Raw genomic sequence first — 18,680 nt, 5'->3', positions numbered from 1 at the left:
ACATGGGATTTGTAGTTTAACTGTTACTGCTCAGACTGTGAGCAGTCAAAGATTAACTACAAATCCCATGATGCCAATGTTCCTGTTAAAGATGGCGGTACTTGTGGAGTATCACAGCTCCCATCGTATGGCATCGTATGGCATCGTATGCCATATGTAGTGGCATACGATGGCATACAATGCGATGCGATGTTTTACCGATTTTTGAGCATTTTTGCTCAAAAATCGTATGCCATCGCATGGCATCGTATGCCATATGTAGTGGCATACGATGTCATACGATGCGATACGATGTTTTACCGATTTTTGAGCAAAAATGGTCAAAAATCGGTAAAACATCGCATAACATCGTATGCCATATGTAGTGGCATACAATGTCATACGATGCGATACGATGTTTTACCGATTTTTGCACAAAAATGGTGAAAAATCGATAAAACATCGCATAGCATCGTATGCCATCGATGCGATACGATGTTTTACCGATTTTTGAGCATTTTAGCTCAAAAATCATATGCGATCGCATCGGATGCCATACGATGGCATCCGATGCGATGCGATGGCACCCGATTTTGCACTGAAATGCATCAGAATGCATTGAAATGTGTATTAAAGTAGTGAAATGCCCCCAAATGCCATTTTTCATAGTGCACCACCCCCACTATCAACGTCAACCCGAAGTGTGGCGAGCGCAGCGAGCCCGCGAGGGGCGGCGGTACGCGTCCTACGACCTTTTCATACCTCCACTATCCACGTCGGCGTGGAGTTGAGAATAGAATAGTGTGGCGAGCGCAGCGAGCCACCGAGTTCGAAGCGTGGCGAGCGCAGCGAGCCCCGCGAGGAGACGCGGATACCTGTAAAGCCCGCGAGGAGACGCGTATAGCTGTGAAGGTATCCGCGTCCCCTTGCGGGGCGTGCTGCGCTCGCCACGCTTCGGGCTTGGTGGCTCGCTGCGCTCGTCACACTATTCTATTCTATTCTCAACTCCACGCCGACGTGGATAGTGGGGGTATGAAAAGGACGTAGGACGCGTACCGCCGCCCCTCGCGGGCTCGCTGCGCTCGCCACGCTTCGGGTTGACGTTGATAGTGGGGGTGGTGCACTATGAAAAATGGCATTTGGGGGCATTTCACTACTTTAATACACATTTCAATGCATTCTGATGCATTTCAGTCCAAAATCGGGTGCCATCGCATCGCATGCCATCGTATGGCATCCGATGCGATCGCATACGATTTTTGAGCTAAAATGCTCAAAAATCGGTAAAACATCGTATCGCATCGTATGACATCGTATGCCACTACATATGGCATACGATGCCATTCGATGTTTTACCGATTTTTGACCATTTTTGCTCAAAAATCGGTAAAACATCGTATCGCATCGTATGACATCGTATGCCACTACATATGGCATACGATGTTATGCGATGACATACGATTTTTGAGCAAAAATAGTCAAAAATCGGTAAAACATCGCATCGCTTACGATGCAGGTCGTGGGAGCCGTGATACTCCACAAGTACCAAGATGGCCACCGCGGAGCTGTAGACAGCACATGGGCTGCCCTGCCTGTCACAACAAGAGCTGGATGAAGGTTAGCTGCCCCGCCCCCTCCCCACTACCAGTGCTCTGCCAGCTGTAGGGGAGGGAGATCGAGCAGGTGGGCGGAGCTACACGGCAGCCTGCACAACATGTGAGGACTGAGGAGGCAGCTGCAATATACAGGGCACGGAAGCCTGATCTGATCCTATTGCTGGAACTTCCATCTGGGCGCATCACCTCAGAATCACCTCCAGTGTTTGAGACCACCCACATCAGCTCTCACACCCCAAATAGAGGACTGAATTATTGAGCGACCCTCCATACCTCCAGCGGTAACCATCTACACACCGCATACATCGTGAGGAACTCCCAGCTCCATACTCCTTCAAAAAGGATTCAGAGTCTTCCATTGGTAATGTGCACTTACCTACCTCCTTAAACAAGTGATCAATGATACTTCCAGATTTGTCCATTGAGGCGGGGACATTTACTATTTTATTTTATTAATTCCAATTTACTTTTATTGTCCACCTTCCAATTTATTGTGTTATTATATTTTCATTGTTTTTATTATATATGTAATGTTCTACTGTGTATACCATTTTATATTAGTAAAATTTGTTACTTTTTCATAACCACTGAATCTTATTCATTGATACAAGCGCTGCTTAAACTCGCCTTGTGCGAGTTCCTTTCAGCTGCAATATACACACTGGGCCCACCCAGTAATAGTGTGGTGACTGAGGTACAATATATATTATATACATGTGTACTGTGTGTGTGTCTGCCTGTACATATATTAAACTCCACACAGACATAGGCATTCATCCACACTCACACCACTTATCTAAGAAATAAAGACGCGTACAACTGAATGGGCTTAAAGGGGACGGCTTATTTATTTTGAGCAGGGGCGGCCTATTTGAATCTAACTAAAATTTATGTCCCTGCTCTAACTAAGGTGGCGGGCAAAGAACGGCATGCAAAATAAATAACATTGCTGGAAAATAACAAAGTAATAAAAATAACAAACTCCGGATCTAAGGGCCACCTGCCCTTAATTGCCAAGGACCGGCCACCTGCCAGCGTCCAAGACAACGGCTCAATTATGAAGCGGACTTTTCAAAAGGGGCCAATTGCCCTTAAGGTCAGGGGGTTGACCTTCTGCTTCTGCCCCTGACCTCGCAAATATCACTAAGGCAGAGCTCACCACTCTGCCCGAGTCATCAAAAAATTGGGCCACCTGCCCTAAACTACAAATGTCCGCAAGAATTTTCGCTATCCGAAGTAGATGATCGTTAAGGTCCAGATGCGGGCCCACCTGGATCGGTGATGCCCACATCTCGACATCAACCACCAGCTAAGTGTAAATACATCTCTAATTTAACTACCGTTCTTTCCGCCAAGACAAAATAAGCCGACAACAACTAAACGAAAAAAAAGAAAACGACTTCTCAAAAAACTAATTCTAACTAATAATTGGGGCGGGCGGGAGGGCAACGTTTCCTGAAGCAAGAGACAGAATCTTCTGGAAGCAAGAACATCACCCCATCAATCTCCACCTCTGACCTCAACCAGCCTATCCTGAACCGTCATTCAAATCAGCCAACCCTTCAATCAAGATAAGCCGAACCCCCGGGCCCAGATCAAGTGTGTGAGCTAAGGATTCCTGCCAATAGCCAGGTGAGTTTATGCTGTTTTCAGCCAGACAAGCCGGCTTCTACAGTCTTAAACTCCACACAGACATAGGCATTCATCCACACTCACACCACTTATCTAAGAAATAAAGACGCGTACAACTGAATGGGCTTAAAGGGGACGGCTTATTTATTTTGAGCAGGGGCGGCCTATTTGAATCTAACTAAAATTTATGTCCCTGCTCTAACTAAGGTGGCGGGCAAAGAACGGCATGCAAAATAAATAACATTGCTGGAAAATAACAAAGTAATAAAAATAACAAACTCCGGATCTAAGGGCCTCCTGCCCTTAATTGCCAAGGACCGGCCACCTGCCAGCGTCCAAGACAACGGCTCAATTATGAAGCGGACTTTTCAAAAGGGGCCAATTGCCCTTAAGGTCAGGGGGTTGACCTTCTGCTTCTGCCCCTGACCTCGCAAATATCACTAAGGCAGAGCTCACCACTCTGCCCGAGTCATCAAAAAATTGGGCCACCTGCCCTAAACTACAAATGTCCGCAAGAATTTTCGCTATCCGAAGTAGATGATCGTTAAGGTCCAGATGCGGGCCCACCTGGATCGGTGATGCCCACATCTCGACATCAACCACCAGCTAAGTGTAAATACATCTCTAATTTAACTACCGTTCTTTCCGCCATATCAGTTCAACTTGAACTGACCCGCCACCAACCTAATTCCAAATACTCCCTCAACTAAAACTCTAAACTTAATGCGTCTATTAAATTCTGAAAAAACAAATCCATCCCGACTAAAGAGAGGTGCACCCCATCCGGCCTGTACAGGGTCTCGTTTCTAAAGGATATGGCCTCGTGCCTGACGACCACTCCGCCCTCCGTCACTATAGCCCTGCCGACTACGGAATTGATCCGCCTACGTACCAAATCAATGGCACCCGGATTGAGTGCATCTCTCCAAACCCTCCTAGGTATAATCTCTGACCAGAAGAAACGGCAAAATCTCCATTCTCTGATCAGGTCCAGCAATAAATTCCTAATCTCAAATCGAATATTGAGACCGGAATTATGCGTGAGGTCGTTGCCCCCCAAGTGGATGATGACAAAAATTGGGTAACCGAACGCCCTAACTGACTCCTCCAACAGACCCCTCAACGCGGACCACCTCATGCCTCTACGCCCCAGCCAACGGATAAATCGCGTCTCAGGGAAACGTTCCGTATCCGTGGTTACCTGGGACAAGGACAACCAATAAATAAATGAATGCCCCACCATCCAAATCATATTGTTGTCCAAGCGTTGACCTGTAAGTTGAAATGATATATACTGTTAGAAAATTTGAAATAAATGCAAACATCTGGCCAAACTTTAAAGGGGGCCCGGGAGATTCCCTTAAAGGTGATTTTTAAGTTCAAAATTAAATTGTTGATAACTAATCGGACTGTGATTTGGGTGATCTATTTAAGACTAATTGATTATATGACCCACTTGAATTATGTATAATCTCTACCTGCTGTTTCTTATTCTGTGGTGGGGAAGGGGGGGGGGGGGTGGGTCACCCGATTTGACTTGAGGCAAAAAACACAAATCTTCCACCAGTTGGCTAGAGCCTAATTTAAGACTGGTGATAACACAAAAAATTCCTCAAGGCCCCTCAAACACTAAAGCATGTTTGGGCGAGCGGCTACTCCTCAAATCAGGCGGTCGCCACTCCGACCCAAATGGACCCACTGCCCCCTGCCCGCTACATCAGTCTTTGAGCGCTGTATCTTGCACCATAAACCGTCGTGGTGCACGTCGACATGGCCGAACAGCATAGGCGAGGGAGATGCCCTGGTTGCGGACACCAGTTCGCCTACTCTGAACGCCCCATGGAAAGCCATGGCAAAGGCCAGCCTGAAAAGTCGAACCTCGTAATCGTTTGAGCAAATTACTCTTAGGGACCTCGAGATTCGACGCAACAAGCCGGCATCAATCGGCCGTCGCCTGTCGGGCAAAACCGGCCTGGCTCTGGCCCATCCCTTTAGCATCCTGGAAAGCATGAAAGACTTGGTGATGTCTCTCTTCCCACCAAGACGCAAAAAGAATGATATGCCTGCCAGAGAGCGTCCAACAAAACTTCTGGACTTACCCTCTGTGTACAGGTTCCATACATAGGCATTAATATGACGCTTGGAGCTCTTACCTGTGCCACCCTGTTCAAGCATGAACTCGCTCCAGCGCTCCCATGAGGCCAGATAAGCTCTAAATGTAGCTGGCGCTAGCGACCGCAGGGCCAGCTCCTCTACCCCTCCAGAGGCACCTGCCATAAAAAAGATGGACATTGTTCACCATACTTCTGGGCTAAAGGCACAAGTTGCCTGAATCTTACCCATTCGAAACGGGACAAATGCATCCGCTACTTCATTGAGAACGCCTGGGACGTGCTTGGCTCGCAACGTAATGTTGTTCGCCAAGCACATCATCACCATCCGTGCTAAAATACGCAAAACTGGGAGAGAGGTTGACCTTAGTTGTGTAATGGATTGGACCACCCCTAGGTTATCGCACCAAAAAACAACCTCCCTGTTTCCCAGTTCTGCGCCCCAGAGCTCTAAGGCGACCATTATTGGAAATATTTCCAATAATAGCATATTCTTGGTCATGCCGTCTCGAGCCCAAGATTCGGGCCATGCCTCTGCGCACCAACGTCCCGCATAAAATGCGCCGAATCCGGAAGATCCTGCAGCATCTGTATATAATTCCAACTCCGCATTTGCAACGGCTGGAGCTTGCCATATGCATATGCCGTTGAAATTATCCAGAAACATTTCCCACACTTTCAAATCCCTCTTCATTTCTGAAGATAGACGTAGAAAATGGTGGGGTTTGCGAATCCCGACAGTCGCTCGCTGAAGTTTTCTACAAAATATTTTGCCCATGGGTATAACTCTACATGCGAAATTAAACAGGCCCAATAAAGATTGAGCCTGTCTAAGTGTTAACTTAGCAGCCGCGATGGCATAACGTATTTCGTCATGTAACCGGCGTACTTTATCTAGAGGAAGCTTACACAGACCTAGTTCGGAATCAATTTCGATTCCGAGGTACACCAAATCAGTAGTGGGTCCCTCGGTTTTTTCCCCTGCCACGGGAACCCCGAAATCTCTAAATAAATCAAGCGCTGCTTCTAGTAACCTAAGGCACAGGTCAGAACTTGGAGGACCCACTAAAAGAAAGTCATCCAAATAATGAGTAATGCTGTCAACTCCCGACACTTCCTGCAGGCACCACTGCAAAAATGTGCTAAAGCGCTCAAAATAAGCACATGAAATGGAGCAACCCATGGGCAAACATTTGTCTATGTAAAAACCCCCATTCAATTTAAATCCCATGTACTGAAATGCGTTCTTATGCAAAGGTAATAGTCTAAAAGCTGATTCAACATCCAATTTGCACATGAGGGCACCAGGACCAATTTTTCGAATGATGTCTATAGCATCCTCAAATAAACAATAATTAACTGTGCATAAATCGTCATTGATGGCGTCATTGACAGACGACCCTCTAGGACAAGAAAGATGCTGAATCAGCCTGAACTTCCCTTTAACTTTTTTGGGAACCACCCCAATAGGGGACAAAATTAGTCCCTCAACTGGTGGTGTTGAAAACGGGCCTGCCATGCGACCTAGTTTTACCTCGGCTTCAACTTTTTGTGATATTGGGGGAAATTTACTAAAGGAAATATGTAAAAAATAGGTGTATTTGTATCCAGAAATACACTTATTTTTGACATTTACTATCCCGAAAATACGGCAATTCGTATTCGTATTGATAGCACATCAATACGACTACGAATTGCCGTATTTTCGGGATAGTAAATGTCAAAAATAAGTGTATTTCTGGATACAAATACACCTATTTTTTACAAATTTTCTTTAGTAAATTTCCCCCATTATGTCAGGATGTTCCATGGCGGAGCGTAAGTTTTCCTTACTTCCCGTACTAATTGGAGCGGAAACAGGTAATTGAAAACCTTCTGAAAATCCGGACTGCAAAAATCTTGCTCCATCTTTGTCCGGGTACCGTTCCAGCCATGGTAACATCCTGACCAATATTATTGGAGTTGGGGCTCTATCCAACGACAGGTGCCGCTGGACCGCGGCTTTGTTTTGTCGTGGACTGAGCCCCACCTCCCCCTCCAGTTGGTGGTTTAGTGCAATCCTTGATTGCGTGTGGACCTCCGCATCTGATACAAAGGTGCCGAAAACGACACCGATTTCCCAGGCTGCATTGCCCATTATTAAATGAGTAGCACCTACCATGGCCATGCTTCGTATTACTTCCCTTATTAATATTATTGTAAGGCCTACTCCCATACTGCCTTACCCACCCCTTATTTTCTGGAGCCCTAATAGGTGTAGCTGATTCGGCAACCTCTCCGTATAACTCTACGTCTTTTTTACCAAAATCGTACACCTCCCGGCCATGCTGCTTCCTCCTAAACTCTTCGTCATAGACCCGCCATCCGGGTCCGACGTAAGAGGTGTAGAGTTTATGAATAAGGAACTGGTATCTCACCAGGTTCACATACTCATCTGGATGTGTCTCTAAATAACAGGCCGCAAAAATAAGTATGCCTCTCACCCAATTATTATAAGTACGAAAGGCATCCTCGCTAGCGGGTCCTTTCTTCCTTGCGGCTAGGAGGGCCCGCCTATCTTTGCTTGTTAAAGCAAAGATATCTACGTAGCGCCCTTTTCTGATCCTATCCCTAGCCCTAGGACGCAAACCCCGCTTAACAGCGGTGTTTGCGCATTGCACTGCATCGGACTCGACCGATACGTTAGAGGATCCTGAGCTATGGGACCTATATTCTCTACGCCTTTTCCGCCTTCGTCTCCTCGCGACGCCGTCCGAAGATGACTTATCCTCGGAAGACGTCGATGCCAATGAGGAATCAGAGGTTTCATTTCTGCGCTGTCTCTTACGAGACTTTGCAGCTCTTTTCCGCTTAGCTTTCTTCTCTACCGATGAATCCTCTGACCCCCCACTGCTAGACCCTGCATTATCATCCTCTGACCAGTCAGGATCATTCGTGGACTCACCAGTATCAGATGATGCTGCCCTCCTTCTTCTACGTTCACTTCCTCCTCGACTTGACGAATGTCCTTCCATGGCTTGTTTCGCGGAATCTTGACCTGTCAATAGAGGTTCGTTAACAACCCCCATCACAGTTGGGACATTCGGCGATACCCTTTCAGCAGGGGAAATGGCATTTCCCCCTCGCGCCGCAGTAATAGTCGGAGCTATCGCTTTGGCTATAAGGTCAGATACTGACTCCAAAGTTGCCGAAGGGGCAGTTTCCCCCTGCCCACCTGGCCCGGTGGTTAACAGAGGAGCCACTGCCGACACCACCGCCGCGCATATAGATGTAAGCGCCGATGTGTCTAATGACACGGTGTTACCCTCTGTGTTCCTCCCTGCAACCGGGTCTGCGTATGAGCGACCCGGTTGCGTCCTGGCCCCTTGTGGCGCCATATTGGTCTCCCTAGCTTTCTCCGCGACCAACCTTCTCCTCGCTGCCCGTCTTGATCTGGCGTTAGAATTTCTAACCCCCTCTACAGGATTCATTGCAGAATCACTTTGTTGGTCCCCTTCGCTAGTCTCGCCTTCTCCGTTTGAAACAGCAAAGGGAGCTTCCTCTGGTGGACCGGATTCGCTGCTTTGCGAATCCACTTCACCTGAGTTAGAGCTTGAGGATACGGATTCGGCCGAATCCTCGCTATTATCCTGCCACGAAGCGACGGCCGACTTAAACATTTCAAATTCGGCATAAGTTAATTTATGCCTCATGTCCTCAATAAATTTCCCCCTAGGGTTGCCATTAAAATTAATGCCACCAGATGGCGCTGCTGCCACATTGCTATTTTCTCCTTTTTTATGAGACCTCCTGCTATTTCCTTTTCCTCCAGCAGAGGGCGCTCCAGGCATAGAAGTGCCTGCAACACCCTCTGCAGCATCTCTGGCTGCACCCCTGCGGCCATTTCTACCTCTGGCTGCCATTTCACTCCCAGTGCTCATAGGCACTGCACCCCCCTTTTTGCCTTTATTTGGCGCTCCGGTCCCCCGACCGTCGCGCCTTGATACCTTTGGCATCGCACCTTTTCCCCTGCCTCTTTTACTGGCTGGCACACTGTTGTTGCTAGGGGCAACGGGATGTCTATCCCGTCCCCCAGCGCGCCTGCCATTATTTTGAACAAGGGGAGAGGGAGCCGGGCCGGGCTGCATCCCGGCATCCCCCTCACCCATCACATCACCGCTAACTCGCGCCGCGGTGTCTGCGGCCGGGCGCGACGCCCAGCGCTTACTGCGTGCCCGGCCAGGGGGAGAAGAGAGCAGCGCTGGTGAAGGGGGAGCCGGGGCAGGCTGTATCCCGGCATCCCCCTCCCCGTCCGCTGCGTGGTACGCTGCGGTTACCGCAGCAGACCGCGACCCCCGGCGCCTGCTGACTACTCGGGCGGGGGGAGGAGGGACCACCGACGGTGCTCCTAACAGACCACCGCGCGATCTCCCCCGCCGCCCGTCGCCATTGTAAGTGGGTGCACGCGGCGTCGCGGATTGAGCTCCGCGACGCCCTGCACCAGCCCCACCAACCCTGGGCAATACCTGGGAGGGGGAAAGAACCCTGGCGCCTGCATTTCTCCTGCGTGGCGAAGGGGATAAGCCCCTTACGTCGCCGCGCGCAGGAGGCCTGGCCCTAGCCCTAACATCAGCCTCATCCAGGCTGACATATCTAGTGGGAGCCCCCACAGAACGCTTGGGCCTGGCAGGCATTATAGAATAGAGGGGATAGAACAGCTAGAAAAGAAAGGAAAGGTGACAGAAATAAGAGGTATATTATCTAGAGAGATATAGATGGGTTAAGAAAGGGTTATTGAAGGAAAATACAGCAATAAAGACAGTATATAGATAATCAACTGAATCTCTGTACTCAACAGTCCAACGTTTCCTGAAGCAAGAGACAGAATCTTCTGGAAGCAAGAACATCACCCCATCAATCTCCACCTCTGACCTCAACCAGCCTATCCTGAACCGTCATTCAAATCAGCCAACCCTTCAATCAAGATAAGCCGAACCCCCGGGCCCAGATCAAGTGTGTGAGCTAAGGATTCCTGCCAATAGCCAGGTGAGTTTATGCTGTTTTCAGCCAGACAAGCCGGCTTCTACAGTCTAAGTGTGTGACTATATGTGTATGTGTGTAACTGTACATATGTATGTTTATATGTGGTGTACTATATGTGTATGTGTGTAACTGTACATATGTATGTTTGTATGTGGTGTACTATATGTGTATGTGTGTAACTGTACATATGTATGTTTATATGTGGTGTACTATATGTGTATGTGTGTAACTGTACATATGTATGTTTATATATGTGTAATGGAATAACTATAGTAGGTTCTATGGGGCCCTCCCCTGCACTCATTTATAGGTAAAAAAAAAATGTGTGTGTGTAAATATTTTTATTTTACTTATATGTGTATATATCATAATTTCTGTATTCTGTGTATTGTACATCTGAATGTAAGATTGGTAGATTGTCTTTATTTGTGGGTCTAGGTTGGACATAGTGGCTATATTGGTTGCAGTGGTGGCATGTTCTGCGCATGTGTCCCTAAGATTTCTGTGTGGAGTCGTAGTGCAGACTCAGGCGTGATGAGCTGTTGGGGAAATCTGGGTAGTTGCAGGGATTTGGCTGGTCAGACACAGGTAAAATTTTACTATGGGCCCCAATAGGTCTAGTTACACCCCTGTTTCAGGGTCAGGCTAGTACACGGGGCTGACAACTGCATCCAGCATCAGGAGAAAGGGCTCTCTGAGAGGGCAGGGCTTATCGGGATGCACGGTGGGGGGTTGCGCTGCCCAGCTGTGTTGATCAGTGTCTCTCTGACTGTTAGGTGCAGACAGCAGCCTTCCTGCAGACCCAGTCATGAATTTTGCTGACATGCTGGGCAGGAGGGTTCAATTGTGTGGCACAACAGGTTGACAAACTTACCCACCCCTGCCCCACCACTGCACACCCTTCCCCTCATACAGTAGATCAACAAGTGCTGCACATGTAGCCATAAAGATGGATGAATCCACCAGATGCTGCATCACATGGCTCCTCGTTTCAAGTAGAGCACTACTCCTTGTTCCGGACAGCTGCAAGGTGTGTGGCAGAGAAACAAGCAGTTTTTTGTGCTCTGCTGCAATAAATGCACTTTTGCTGCTTATCGTTTTTACATACCGGCAGGATATGTGTGGTGGTAGAGAAGCTGGGGCCACTTGCTTGTGTTTGCCCCCCCAGGCTGAAAGTTGCCAGCCAGCCCCTGTCCGGCACCACATGATTAAAGGGGGGCAGGCTGAGGTGAAAGCGGGGAGAGGAATTGGAGCGAAAGCTGCAGGGGTGACAGTCATTCACAGCTGGGCAGAGAGCAGGGGGCTGCCCGGCTGTATTCAGAGCACTGCAGGTCACGGCTGTTTGAAATAATACCCCTTTCACAACAGAAAATGCAGTGATTTACCCGAAAATATGGTCCCAGGATCATGCAGGACATTCCCAGGCTGACCCCTTATACACCAGCCTAGTCCCTGCATTTTCTGGTGTGAGAGGGAGAGACAACCACTCCCCTCTCCCTACCCCCCTTTAACCAACCAGCTATATCTTCGGAACGAACTGACCCATTTACATGAGACCAGTATCATATTGAAGAACTTTTGAGTTGGCTTCGAATGATTTTGGTCCCGTGAAACTGGGCTGTTTGGTTCCAGAGAAATCTGCCCTCAAAGAACATAAACAGTCATGAAATGACATTTAAGAAATGAAAAAAAAAAAAAAAAAATGGTTTAACCTCAATATCCCTGGAACCAATTAACCCATATGGATCCAGCCTGGTATCAGATTGAAGGCCCGGTGATTTGGCTTCGACTGAGATCAACCTCGAGCTTCAGTGATGCCGAAGGGGGATCTGGCAGCTGTAGAACTGGGTGGGGGTCGGAATTAGCGGGTCCCATGTTATCCTATAGGGAAAACGTTCCAGCTTTGCCTGGCTAATGGGTGGTCCAGTGCACCCCCAGACCACCCCCTAGATTCGCCTATGCTCAAAGACTGCTTATGTACTGTTTTAAATGTGTACATTGATGCAATACAGATAAACACTGCACCTTCAGAGCTGTTTGAACTCAGACTGCTTATGGACTGTTCTGATTTTAAACACTGCTGCAACACAGATAAATATTGCACTCACAGTTAGTGAGGCACACACTGCACACAGTGCACCCATTTTTTTTAATATCTACACCTCTGGAGTCCTGCAACAATGGTAGCAGCACTGTGTAAATTACTAGAAAAATAGGTACTTATATGTTAGTTGGGCGCCCACTAAACTATTTGCTTAGTTTTACGCATCCCTTCGCGGTACTCGCTACGCTCACCATGCTTCGGGCTATATAAAGTCAACTCCATGCCGACATGGATAGTGGGGGTATGAGTGTACTAACTATAGTGGGCGCCAAACTAATATATAAGTACAGAGAAACGTTTGCTGAGCCCTCTACAGCTCAGACTCTACAGCACTTCTTGGCTACCAGCAGAGAGAAGGGCACCTGGACAGTGGTGTAATTATAATATATGCACAGCGCCACCCTCTCCCCCCAGTAGAGTTAGCAACCCTCCCCCCGGCCGCCCATGCCCCCCCCGTGCCTTACTCCTCCGCTCAGCAGCAGGGATGCGGTGCAATCCCGGCTCCCCTACTGCTTCTGCTGCTATGAAAATGGACCATCACAAAATGTCCGCCCCCATACAGCAGACAGTTTCACAGAACTGGGGGCGTATATCTTATGATGGTCCATTTCCAAAGCAGCAGTAGCCAGGAGGGGAGCCGGAACCACACTGCAGAGAACATCTGCGGGTTACTGCTGTTAAGTGGAGGGGTAAGGCATGCGGAGGGGGGGGGGGGCATGGGCGGCAGGGGGGAGGGGGGAGGGCACTGCCGACTCTTTCAAAGCAGCAGTAGCCTGGAGCCAGGACCGCAGCACAGACAAGTAAATCTGCGTGTCCTGGTAACAGCACAGATGCAGCGATGGCGTTACAATAGCCCTGCAGACACCCGGCACCCACACTTACTCAGCTCCTCCCCTCTACCGCGAAGTCTGTGGGGCTATTGTTACGCCACTGCACCTGGATGAGGAGGTTGCACACGGGCTTCCCCTAAAACTTCCTTGGTTACAGTGTTGATCTAATGTAGAGACTATTTCTGTGACTCAGATAAACACTACGCTTGTAGCGGATTCCACACACAGTTTAAAAGCATGTAAAATAACCACTGTATTTGGTTATTTCTGAATATACTCTTCACAGTATATGTGCAGCCTGGTATACATACGGATGTCCAGCGGTCAGGTTCAGACTCAATTTGTTGAAAGAATACCATGCGCACTAGCTTCCAAGGTACAGCTATAACACTGTGAATCACCTGATCCACAAAACATAGAATACAATACTAAGCTGGAGGGCCAAATTATTCCCAGGCGCTTGAAGTTAACTCTTATTTCTTCTCATAGAGAAAGAAAAGAAGAGAAATAACACACAATAGTGTAGCATTACATTTTACACATAGATGATAAAAAGTTGTGCACAAGTTATTAAGTACTAGGACCATATAGGCAAAACAGGGCATGTGGAGGGATGATTCACGTCACAAACAAATAAGCTGACCTCAATCCACAGTCATGGATAACCCATACAAGATAAAAGAATCGAAAATGGTGCAATACAGTTTCTAATATAAAACATTAAAATACAAAAAAACAAGGATAGGTAGCAGAGGACTCTCACCATGGGGTTTGTTCTACAAGTAAAAATTGTAGACAATAAAGCAGATATTAAATGCACAGACATCCCTGGAACCTCCACTGGATCAAGTACCTAAGCATCCACACCAGATTCTCCCGGCCTACGCGTTTCGATACAATAAGTATATTTTTTAAGGCTCGTGGGAGTACCATCTAAAACTCGGTATTTATAACATATACACTAAAAAATGATGTGCTCAACCTAATATCAGATATAGATTTCTATTTTCTAAGGTGAAAAAGTCCCATAAAGTTTGAATAGTATGTCCATATTTTGGATGATATTTAGAACCTAGGTGCTGTCGATAATTTCGCTGAGTCCTGCTTGTCTAATCTCTTCCTGATTCCTCCAAATACAGGAAGCGGAAGTGATGTAGTGCGTTCCAACCTCCATTTGCGTTCTAATAGCTGCAATCACAGATGTTAAACAATGAAAACAGTATGAGGCCATTTTATTGGAGACTACTTTCCACTGCCTTTAATGGCTATACTTTATCCCAATTTGGGACACCAATCTGATTGAAGATTACCTCAGTAAAAATAAACAAAAATAAATACTCCAGAATATCTTAAAAAGGTACTTGTTTCCTAGCACGACCACAATCGCGGGCATCGGGTGTCATTTTTAGTGGTCTGCGACGCGACCGACGCGATGCCCCCGATTTTCCCATAGAAATGCATTGAAAAAAGTAAAAATTGCGTCGGTCGCGTCGTATGCGGCTAAAAAAGGCTTAAATGGTCCAGACACGATGCCCCCGATTTCCCATAGGAAACAATGTTAAATGGCTCAATGTACCCGCGATGCCCCCGATTTCCCATAGGAAACAATGTTAAATGCCTCAATTTCACCAAATCATCATAGGGAACAATGGTAAATGGGCCAGAAAGCCCCAAAAACACCCCAGAACAGTGAAATGTCCCCCCAAAAGTAGTTTACGCCACCCCACGATCAACGCGAACCCGAAGCGTGGCGAGCGCAGCGAGCCTGCGAGGGGCGGCGGTACACGTCCTCCGACCTTTTCATACCCCCACTATCCACGTCGGCGTGGAGTTGAGAATAGAATAGTGTGGTGAGCGCAGCAAGCCACCGAGCCCGAAGCGTGGCGAGCGGACGCGGATACCTTCACAGGTAAACGCGTCCCTTCGCGGGCTTCACAGGTATCCGCGTCCCCTCGCGGGGCTCGGTGGCTCGCTGCGCTCGCCACACTATTCTATTCTCAACTCCATGCCGACGTGGATAGTGGGGGTATGAAAAGGTCGGAGGACGCGTACCGCCACCCCTCGCGGGCTCGCTGCGCTCGCCATGCTTCGGGTTCGCGTTGATCGTGGGGTGGCGTAAAATACTTTTGGGGGGACATTTCACTTTTCAGGGGTGTTTTGGGGGGTTTCTGGCCCATTTACCATTGTTCCCTATGATGATTTGGGTAAATTGACCCATTTAACATTGTTTCCTATGGGAAATCGGGGGCATCGCGGCTAAATTGAGGCATTTAACATTGTTCCCTATGGGGATGCCCCCGATTTTTCCTCACGATGCCCACGATCATGATCTTTGTGGCCGTGCTAGGAAACAAGTACCCTTAAAAACCTTAAAACCATATAAATTTGAAATCTTTAACCCATGTGGAAATCAAATATCATGGACATCTAATTTTTTTGCTAATAGAGTACTTAACCCTTTGAGTGCCAAGGGGATTTGTTTAAAAAAGAAAAGTTTTTTTCTATAATGAGTTCTTTCCTGTTTGAACTTTTTGCCTTAAGAAGAGATCAGGTCAGAATTCAGCCCATCTGTGATGGTGAGGGTGTGCACGTGCGCAAAGTCGCTCACATGCAAACCCCCGGAGCGAATGCCTTGGGTGAGTTTTTCACTCACTGAGGCATTTGCAAATTGGGTAACAGGCAGGGGGCAGTCGCTGTGGTCCGCCAAGCGTTTCATGGGTGTGCCCACGAAAATGGTGGGCGTGCCCATATAAACGCTGGATGTACCCCTGCATATGCAGGCGGGCCTCTGTTTGCTCGAGGCAGCTGGATGACGTCACATGATGCCCCCAATTCGCACAAGAATGGTCAACATAAAAGTAAGGAACTATGGATACCTCTGGCTTATTTTTATCTGCGAAGAAAGGTAAAATCATTAGATGGTGAGTAACCATTGAATGATATTTCATCTGTGTGGGCTTTTGCGAGCGGATGTGTAAGCACACACATTCGCTTGAAGCGAAGTGCGGGGGTTCAAACGGCGGGCGTGCATGCAATCAGCAGGGTGGCCTTTATTTTCTCGCTAGTCAACAATTATATGCGGCCTAGCGAGAATATCTGAATCAGGCCCCTAATTCTAAAACCTACCCAATCCACCATCATGGGTGAGTGTCACACACATATGCTTGATTTCCATCTTACTTGTATCAGGCCTTATATGTTTCCTGATTTAGCTTTAGTTTTAGATCTGGTGTTAATCAAATAAGGTTTGTACTATAAGATAGTTCAGATTTTTATTATATTACAATTTATTTGTTTCATTATGATTCAAATATGCATTCTTATATTGTCTTCTTTTTTTGTTCTTTAATCGCAGTACATGAAAACATGCTTTTCACCGATGCAATCCGGTAGCCAGTGCTTTGACGGTCCTGGTTTCCTCTTCATCTTCATCTGTCCTTATTGTGGCTGGGTTTTTTTGTTTTCTTCTGCACATGTGCTGGGGAAAGAACAGCTGCATTGGTGTTGCTGGCGCACAGGTCAGAGTGGGGATGGGGGCTAAGTGAGGGGACAGTAGGCAGTCAGCACTGGTAGGGTGTAGGGGCAGAACAAGGGGCACTGGGTCAGTAAGGAGAAGGTTCGCCAGGTCACCTTACAATAGCAGTGGTTGGGGTAGGAGTGAGAGGGCACTGGGGCAGAAGGCAGTCTGGAGAAGGAGATCCTGCATATGCTCCAGGCTCCTCTGATTGGCCTGCAGCAGAGAAGGGGGTGGGGAGAACAGGAAGGTGGCGTGGAGACAATGGTCTTCACTGTTCTTGCAGACTATGTTATCCTGAGATGGCGGATGGATTTTCAGAAACTTCTATGAATAGCTCTCCCTATACTAGTGCAGAGTTGCAGCACCGCTGGTTTACCTAATCTGTGAATGGCTGTTATTACTGAATATCAACATGCCTTATCCTTAATGAGCTTTCAGTATTTGCCATGATGTAAGGTATCATTTGCAGCCAGAGTACTGTATGCAATGCCCGTATTGTAATAAATCAAGTAGTAACAGCACAAAGTGTTGAATAGAAAAAAGCTTTATGTAAATGGAAGTTTGTGCCAGGACTTCGCTGTACCATCTTCAAACAGTGGTTTAAATGTTTAAATTAATTGTAATTTTATTTTTTTATTCAAAAATGGTCTACATTGAGTATTGAATGATGTTAATGTTCTTATTTTAAAGTGGCTCATTATTGGATCTGCTACTAGCGCTAGGGCTGTTGAGCCTGACTAGACGTTGGACCTGAAAGGGTTAATAAGTATATTTTATATATATTATAGTTAAATAAACAAAGCCCTTAGTTTAGATTTAGTGGGTTTTATTACTTTAACATTGTTTAATGAAAACAAAATATAATTTGACTATACAATTGTATTCTAAATAAGTATAAACATATTGATAACATTGTCATATTCTATACAGATTTATCTCATTAAAGGTTAAAGTTTTGCACTACAAATATAGCTAGATACAGTTTTACTGGCTATTCTAGCTGTAGTTTAATCTGTGACCAGCAGAGAGCAGTATAAGATAACCATGGATGCTGGTGTCAAACTTCCTATGGAGGAATTTCAAGGGATCACATTAATAATGATAGATAAGGTGCTTGCTTATGCATGTAATAGTGCCAAGTCCTTTGTTGTAACTAGGGGTGTGCACCAGGCACTTTTCAGGTTTTGTGTTTTGGTTTTGGATCTCCCATCGTGTTTTGGATGTGGATCGGTTTTGGCAAACCACGCTTTCTGTTTTGGATCTGTATTTTTTTTTTTAAAGACATAACAGCTAAAATCACAGAATTTTTTGTTTTGCTCCTACGCTATTATTAACCTCAATAACATTCATTTCCAGTCTATTCGGAACACCTCACACCACTGTTTTTTGCCCAATAGGTTGCCCCAAGGTAGCTGGATGACTATGCTAAGTGACACGGGTGGGCGGCACAAATATGTGACCCATCTAGGAGTGTCACTACAGTGCCAGACAGGATGACAATTTTTAAAGCTAGGCCCCAAAAAGCACATAATGCAAAAAAAAGAGGTGATATGTTGTACAGTAAACAGGACATCCACACTTTAACAAACCAATCATTTCAGTGCCAGGGTCTGCCACACACCTGTGGCTACAATGATAGTTTTTTTGGGGCCCCCACAAAAACAAACTGGCAATTAATCTCACCCTGCACAAAATGGCTCTACAGAGACAAGATGTGGTCCTCATCCACCCATTCCTCACCCCCTTCAGTGTTGTGTATATTCTCATAGAGTATTAATTCATCCCCTGGATGGCATTTCTAAATACTAGGCCCCAAAGAGCACATAATGCAAAGAAAAAAGTTTAGTGAGCCCATCATTTCAGCGATAT

Source organism: Crinia signifera, chromosome 1 (assembly GCF_055691185.1).
Source record: "Crinia signifera chromosome 1, ASM5569118v1, whole genome shotgun sequence".
Taxonomy (NCBI): Eukaryota; Metazoa; Chordata; class Amphibia; order Anura; family Myobatrachidae; genus Crinia; species Crinia signifera.
Note: the sequence above shows the minus strand (reverse complement) of the source record.